Genomic DNA, 8,480 nt, shown 5'->3' with positions numbered 1-8,480 from the left:
TAAGGCCACAGACACCCCAAAACACACCACCAGACGTGAACCTGCCCACTAGAGAGACAAGATCCAGCCTCATCCACCACAACACAGGCACTAGTCCCCTCCACCAGGAAGCCTACACAACCCACTGAAACAACCTTAGCCACTGGAGACAGACATCAAAAACAACGGGAACTACGAACGTGCAGCCTGCAAAAAGGAGACCCCAAACACAGTAAGATCAGCAAAATGAGAAGACAGAAAAACACACAGCAGATGAAGGAGCAAGATAAAAATGCACCAGACCTAACAAATGAAGAGGAAATAGGCAGTCTACCTGAAAAAGAATTCAGAATAATGATAGTAAGGATGATCCGAAATCTTGGAAGTAGAATGGACAAAATGCAAGAAACAGTTAACAAGGACCTAGAAGAAATAAAGATGAAACAAGCAATGATGAACAACGCAATAAATGAAATTAAAAGTACTCTAGATGGGATCAATAACAGAATAACTGAGGCAGAAGAACGGATAAGTGACCTGGAAGATAAAATAGTGGAAATAACTACTGCAGAGCAGAATAAAGAAAAAAGAATGAAAAGAACTGAGGACAGTCTCAGAGACCTCTGGGACAACATTAAACGCACCAACATTCGAATTATAGGGGTTCCAGAAGAAGAAGAGAAAAAGAAAGGGACTGAGAAAATATTTGAAGAGATTATAGTTGAAAACTTCCCTAATATGGGAAAGGAAATAGTTAATCAAGTCCAGGAAGCACAGAGAGTCCCATACAGGATAAATACAAGGAGAAATACACCAAGACACATATTAATCAAACTGTCAAAAATTAAATACAAAGAAAGCATATTAAAAGCAGCAAGGGAAAAACAGCAAATAACACACAAGGGAATCCCCATAAGGTTAACAGCTGATCTCTCAGCAGAAACCCTACAAGCCAGAAGGGAGTGGCAGGACATACTGAAAGTGATGACGGAGAAAAACCTGCAACCAAGACTACTCTACCCAGCAAGGATCTCATTCAGATTTGATGGAGAAATTAAAACCTTTACAGACAAGCAAAAGCTGAGAGAGTTTAGCACCACCAAACCAGCTTTACAACAAATGCTAAAGGAACTTCTCTAGACAAGGAACACAAGAGAAGGAAAAGACCTGTAATAACGAACCCAAAACAATATAGAAAATGGGAATAGGAACATACATATCGATAATTACCTTAAATGTAAATGGACTAAATGCTCCCACCAAAAGACACAGATTGGCTGAATGGATACAAAAACAAGACCCTTATATATGCTGTCTACAAGAGACCCACTTCAGACCTAGAGACACATACAGACTGAAAATAAGGGGATGGAAAAAGATATTCCATGCAAATGGAAACCAAAAGAAAGCTGGAGTAGCAATTCTCATATCAGACAAAATAGACTTTAAAATAAGGACTATTACAAGAGACAAAGAAGGACACTACATAATGGTCAAGGGATCGATCCAAGAAGAAGATATAACAATTGTAAATATTTATGCACCCAACATAGGAGCACCTCAATACATAAGGCAAATACTAACAGCCATAAAAGGGGAGATTGACAGTAACACATTCATAGTAGGGGACTTTAACACCCCACTTTCACCCATGGACAGATCATCCAAAATGAAAATAAATAAGGAAACACAAGCTTTAAATGATACATTAAACAAGATGGACTTAATTGATATTTATAGGACACTCCATCCAAAAACAACAGAATACACATTTTTCTCAAGTGCTCATGGAACATTCTCCAGGATAGATCATATCTTGGGTCACAAATCAAGCCTTGGTAAATTTAAGAAAATTGAAATTGTATCAAGTATCTTTTCTGACCACAACGCCATGAGACTAGATATCAATTACAGGAAAAGATCTGTAAAAAATACAAACACATGGAGGCTAAACAATACACTACTTAATAATGAAGTGATCACTGAAGAAATCAAAGAGGAAATAAAAAAAATACCTAAAAACAAATGACAATGGAGACACAACGACCCAAAACCTATGGGATGCAGCAAAAGCAGTTCTAAGGGGGAAGTTTATAGCAATACAAGCCCACCTTAAGAAGCAGGAAACATCTCGAATAAACAACCTAACCTTGCACCTCAAGCAATTAGAGAAAGAAGAACAAAAAAACCCCAAAGCTAGCAGAAGGAAAGAAATCATAAAAATCAGATCAGAAATAAATGAAAAAGAAATGAAGGAAACGATAGCAAAGATCAATAAAACTAAAAGCTGGTTCTTTGAGAAGATAAACAAAATAGATAAACCACTAGCCAGACTCATCAAGAAAAAAAGGGAGAAGACTCAAATCAATAGAATTAGAAATGAAAAAGGAGAAGTAACAACTGACACTGCAGAAATTAAAAAAATCATGAGAGATTACTACAAGCAACTCTATGCCAATAAAATGGACAACCTGGAAGAAATGGACAAATTCTTAGAAATGCACAACCTGCCAAGACTGAATCAGGAAGAAATAGAAAATATGAACAGACCAATCACAAGCACTGAAATTGAAACTGTGATTAAAAATCTTCCAACAAACAAAAGCCCAGGACCAGATGGCTTCACAGGTGAATTCTATCAAACGTTTAGAGAAGAGCTAACACCTATCCTTCTCAAACTCTTCCAAAATATAGCAGAGGGAGGAACACTCCCAAATTCCTTCTACGAGGCCACCATCACCTTGATACCAAAACCAGACAAGGATGTCACAAAGAAAGAAAACTACAGGCCAATATCACTGATGAACATAGATGCAAAAATCCTCAACAAAATACTAGCAAACAGAATCCAACAGCACATTAAAAGGATCATACACCATGATCAAGTGGGGTTTATTCCAGGAATGCAAGGATTCTTCAATATATGCAAATCTATCAATGTGATAAACCATATTAACAAATTGAAGGAGAAAAACCATATGATCATCTCAATAGATGCAGAGAAAGCTTTCGACAAAATTCAACACCCAGTTATGATAAAAACCCTGCAGAAAGTAGGCATAGAGGGAACTTTCCTCAACATAATAAAGGCCATATATGACAAGCCCACAGCAAACATCATCCTCAATGGTGAAAAACTGAAAGCATTTCCACTAAGATCAGGAACAAGACAAGGTTGCCCACTCTCACCACTCTTATTCAACATAGTTTTGGAAGTTTTAGCCACAGCAATCAGAGAAGAAAAGGAAATAAAAGGAATCCAAATCGGAAAAGAAGAAGTAAAGCTGTCACTGTTTGCAGATGACATGATACTATACATAGAGAATCCTAAAGATGCTACCAGAAAACTACTAGAGCTAATCAATGAATTTGGTAAAGTAGCAGGATACAAAGTTAATGCACAGAAATCTCTGGCATTCCTATATACTAATGATGAAAAATCTGAAAGTGAAATCAAGAAAACACTCCCATTTACCACTGCAACAAAAAGAATAAAATATCTAGGAATAAACCTACCTAAGGAGACGAAAGACCTGTATGCAGAGAATTATAAGACACTGATGAAAGAAATTAAAGATGATACAAATAGATGGAGAGATATACCATGTTCTTGGATGGGAAGAATCAACATTGTGAAAATGACTCTACTACCCAAAGCAATCTACAGATTCAATGCAATCCCTATCAAACTACCACTGGCATTTTTCACAGAACTAGAACAAAAAATTTCACAATTTGTATGGAAACACAAAAGACCCCGAATAGCCAAAGCAATCTTGAGAACGAAAAAAGGAGCTGGAGGAATCAGGCTCCCTGACTTCAGACTATACTACAAAGCTACAGTAATCAAGACAGTATGGTACTGGAACAAAAACAGAAATATAGATCAATGGAACAGGATAGAAAGCCCAGCGATAAACCCACGCACATATGGACACCTTATCTTTGATAAAGGTGGCAGGAATGTACAGTGGAGAAAGGACAGCCTCTTCAATAAATGGTGCTGGGAAAACTGGACAGGTACATGTAAAAGTATGAGATTAGATCACTCCCTAACACCATACACAAAAATAAGCTCAAAATGGATTAAAGACCTAAATGTAAGGCCAGAAACTATCAAACTCTTAGAGGAAAACATAGGCAGAACACTCTATGACATAAATCACAGCAAGATCCTTTCTGACCCACCTCCTAGAGTAATGGAAATAAAAACAAAAATAAACAAATGGGACCTAATGAAACTTCAAAGCTTTTGCACAGCAAAGGAAACCATAATCAAGACCAAAAGACAACCCTCAGAATGGGAGAAAATATTTTCAAATGAAGCAACTGACAAAGGATTAATCTCCAAAATTTACAAGCAGCTCATGCAGCTCAATAACAAAAAAACAAACAACCCAATCCAAAAATGGGCAGAAGACCTAAATAGACATTTCTCCAAAGAAGATATACAGAATGCCAACAAACACATGAAAGAATGCTCAACATCATTAATCATTAGAGAAATGCAAATCAAAACTACAATGAGATATCATCTCACACCAGTCAGAATGGCCATCATCAAAAAATCTAGAAACAATACCTGCTGGAGAGGGTGTGGAGAAAAGGGAACACTCTTGCACTGCTGGTGGGAATGTGAATTGGTTCAGCCACTATGGAGAACAGTATGGAGGTTCCTTAAAAAACTACAAATAGAATTACCATATGACCCAGCAATCCCACTACTGGGCATATACCCTGAGAAAACCAAAATTCAAAAAGAGTCATGTACCAAAATGTTCATTGCAGCTCTATTTACAACAGCCCGGAGATGGAAACAACCTAAGCGCCCATCATCGGATGAATGGATAAAGAAGATGTGGCACATATATACAATGGAATATTACTCAGCCTTAAAAAGAAATGAAATTGAGCTATTTGTAATGAGATGGATAGACCTAGAGTCTGTCATACAGAGTGAAGTAAGTCAGAAAGAAAAAGACAAATACCGTATGCTAACACATATATATGGAATTTAAGGGGAAAAAAAATGTCATGAAGAACCTAGGGGTAAGACAGGAATAAAGACGCAGACCTACTGGAGAATGGACTTGAGGATATGGGGAGGGAGAAGGGTGAGCTTTGACAGGGCGAGAGAGTGTCATGGACATATACACACTAACAAACGTAGTAAGGTAGATAGCTAGGGGAAAGCAGCCGCAAGGCACAGGGATATTAGCTCGGTGCTTTGTGACAGCCTGGAGGGGTGGGATAGGGAGAGTGGGAGGGAGGGAGGGAGACGCAAGAGGGAAGACATATGGGAACATATGTATATGTATAACTGATTCACTTTGTTATAAAGCAGAAACTAACACACCATTGTAAAGCAATTATACCCCAATAAAGATTTTTTAAAAAAAAAAAAACTAAAAATAGAACTACCATATGACCCAGCAATCCCACTACTGGGCATATACCCTGAGAAAACCATAATTCAAAACGAGTCATGTACCACAATGTTCAATGCAGCACTATTTAGAATAGCCAGGACATGGAAGCAACCTAAGTGTCCATCGACAGATGAATGGATAAAGAAGATGTGGCACATATATACAATGGAATATTACTCAACCATAAAAAGAAACGAAATTGAGTTATTTTTGGTGAGGTGGATGGACCTAGAGTCTGTCATACAGAGTGAGGTAAGTCAGAAAGAGAAAAATAAATACCGTATGCTAACACATATATATGGAATCTAAAAAAAATTTTTTAATGGTTCTGATGAACCTAGGCGCAGGACAGGAATAAAGATGCCGACGTAGAGAATGGACTTGAGGACACGGGGAGGGGGAAGGGTAAGCTGGGACAAAGGGAGAGAGTAGCACTGACATATATTCACTACCAAATGTAAAACAGATAGCTAGTGGGAAGCAGCCACATAGCACAAGGAGATCATCTCGGTGCTTTTTGACCATCTAGAGGGGTGGGATAGGGAGGGTGGGAGGGAGACAGAAGAGGTAGGGGATATGGGGACATATGTGTACGTATTGCTGATTCACTTTGTTATACAGCAGAAACTAACACAACATTGTAAAGCAATTATACTCCAATAAAGATGTTAAAAAAAAAAGGGATATGACGATCAAATGTAATGCATGAAACTTTATTGTATCCTGGATTTTTTTAAGGTTGTGCATTAATTTCAACATTAAATGTATATAAGATGATATTACTGGATTATGTTTAATTTTCTTAGGTAAAACGATAATAATAATATTAGAGGTGGTAGGACAATATCTGTATTCTTAGGAAACATGAAAGTATTTGGGGTGCTGTGTAATGTCATCTGCAACTTATTTTGTTTAATTTCAGAAAAATATATACAAATGTAGAGAGATAATAGAATGTGATAGGATGTTAACAATTTATGATAAAGAGTATATGAGTGTCTCTGCTCAATATTATGAAACAACCTAAATGGGAAAAGAATTTGAAAAAGTATAGATACATGTATATGTATAACTGAATCACTTTGCTATACACCTGAAACTAACACAACATTGTTAATTAACTATACTCCAATATAAAATAAAAAGTTTTAAAAAAAAGATAATGGAAAACAAAGAGTATACGAGTGTCTTGCTTTTTATTTCAACTTGTTTACAATTAGTAATTTCTGAAAAGTTAAAGGTTGAGGGAAAAAGACAATTTTTTTTAAATTTAAGCATTCATTAATATTTTTTATTCCCCCTAAGTCTTATTTTCTCCATAAAAGCTTATGTTCCTCAACTTTTTCATGCCCCTTACTGCAGAAATTTCCAGTATAAACGTCTCTTTGGAGACTGGTAGCAATTACAGTTATCTCTGAACTATGCAGTCAATATTCCAAATGTATACAAATCATAATAAAAGGTATATTTAAAAATAACATAAAGCATCAAAAGTTCAATGAACAGGGTTATCCAGTAGATAATACGTTAAAAGCTGAGTGCTAATTTCTGTTTCTGTGCTTTCAATTTTTTTCAAGGTAAGAACTTCAACTATTTCTTCACAGAAAGTTAGAGAAACCCTGTGGTAAAATTCAAAGCTGCCTTTAGCCCAATACTTCCCACCAACTTAACAACAAAGTTCAACCTAAGTTATTACAAGACTGATAGCTGTGCTACCCCACACGTCTTACTACATGTAAAGATCATCTTAAGCTCACCCACAAGATAAGCCAGCGAGTCCAAAGATCAAGAAAGAAAGAGTTCCAAAAGCTGCAGGTTAAATCAGTGACAACTCAACCTAAATTGGGGGAATTGAATCCAAAATTGATGATGACAAAGCAGATAGCACACATATTTCTCATCTGGCACTCTGCCCAAGAAATAGCAAACCAAGAAGGAATTCTTATGCAACAAATGAACATATTTTAGAGATACTAACTCAAAAACAAAACGAAACAAAACTTAACATGTTCTTTGATTTTTTATTTCTTATGTCCTTATCATCAAAGAAAGTAGGGGATTAATGAGCAAATCGATTTAAAGGTCAGCTTTCTCAACTCTGAAACACACTTCCAATGGAAAGAGATGCTGCTTTAACCAAATTAACATATGATTTCACAAAACTAATGAAAATCCCTGAATAATAGGCTTGTCACATTTCATTTTCATTTTCTGACCAAAAACTGATTTTTACTAAGAACTGCTTCAAACACGTTAATGAATGATCCTTAACAATTGACAGGATAAAGTAAATAAGTAAAGAAGCCAAAATTCAAAATAAAGTTAACTTTCTATATTCCAAAATAATAACATTTGGCTGTGAACAATTAAAGATAATAATTTGTTACAGATTTAAATGTTTCTTTCGAGCTACAAAGGGCAAATAATATATAGTACATTCCAACAGTCACAATACTATTATACTATGAAATGTAGGGATTACATTCCCTACTTCCAAAATCAGACAGTTTAAAAACTATTTTTGTATATGTTTAAAAATATCAACAATAAAGAAGTTTTGTTTTCCTTTAAATTAGTAAGAGGTTTTATAGTTTATTCCCCCCAGCAAATATCAGGAAAACAAGTTTTTAAATTACAGATGCATTTTAGAATTCTCACTTCTGCAGCAAATCCATACACTAAGAATATCTTGCCAAATAAATGAACTGCTTCTAGCGATGACCTATTTCAAAAGAAAAATCTAACTAAAATTTGTGCGAATGAAACTAAATGGACTCTAATGGACTACTTACCTCAAAACCTACTTATGCGTTATCTACATTAAAGCCATTATGAGAAATAGCATGAAATACTGTTCCATAAATAATACTTTTTTAAAAATAAGCTAAAACAAAAAGCCTAGAGGTTATATTTCTATAATACCTGTGGTCTTCACCTACTTAGCTCAGTATCTTTTATTGTTTCAAATAAAACAGTATAATTTCCTGAAGTAAAATAAGCATTGCTTAAGAGTTCTGTAAGCACTGAAAAACAAGAAAGCAATATTTACTCTTGCTATTTGAAAAATATTTT

The 8,480-nt window shown here is 35.6% G+C and overlaps 1 protein-coding gene across 1 annotated transcript in view; it reads right to left on the bottom strand.

The window, feature by feature from the left end:
• The window catches only part of HECW2 (HECT, C2 and WW domain containing E3 ubiquitin protein ligase 2), a 456,160-nt gene that overhangs the window by 428,973 nt on the left and 18,707 nt on the right, over nucleotides 1–8,480 (bottom strand). The window lies entirely within an intron of this gene.

Source organism: Delphinapterus leucas, chromosome 8, assembly GCF_059928025.1.
Source record: "Delphinapterus leucas isolate spDelLeu-1000000601 "Yukka" chromosome 8, BTC_Dleu_Yukka2, whole genome shotgun sequence".
NCBI lineage: Eukaryota > Metazoa > Chordata > Mammalia > Artiodactyla > Monodontidae > Delphinapterus > Delphinapterus leucas.
The sequence above is the reverse complement of the archived record's forward strand: the minus strand, read 5'-3'. Positions and strand labels throughout refer to the sequence as shown.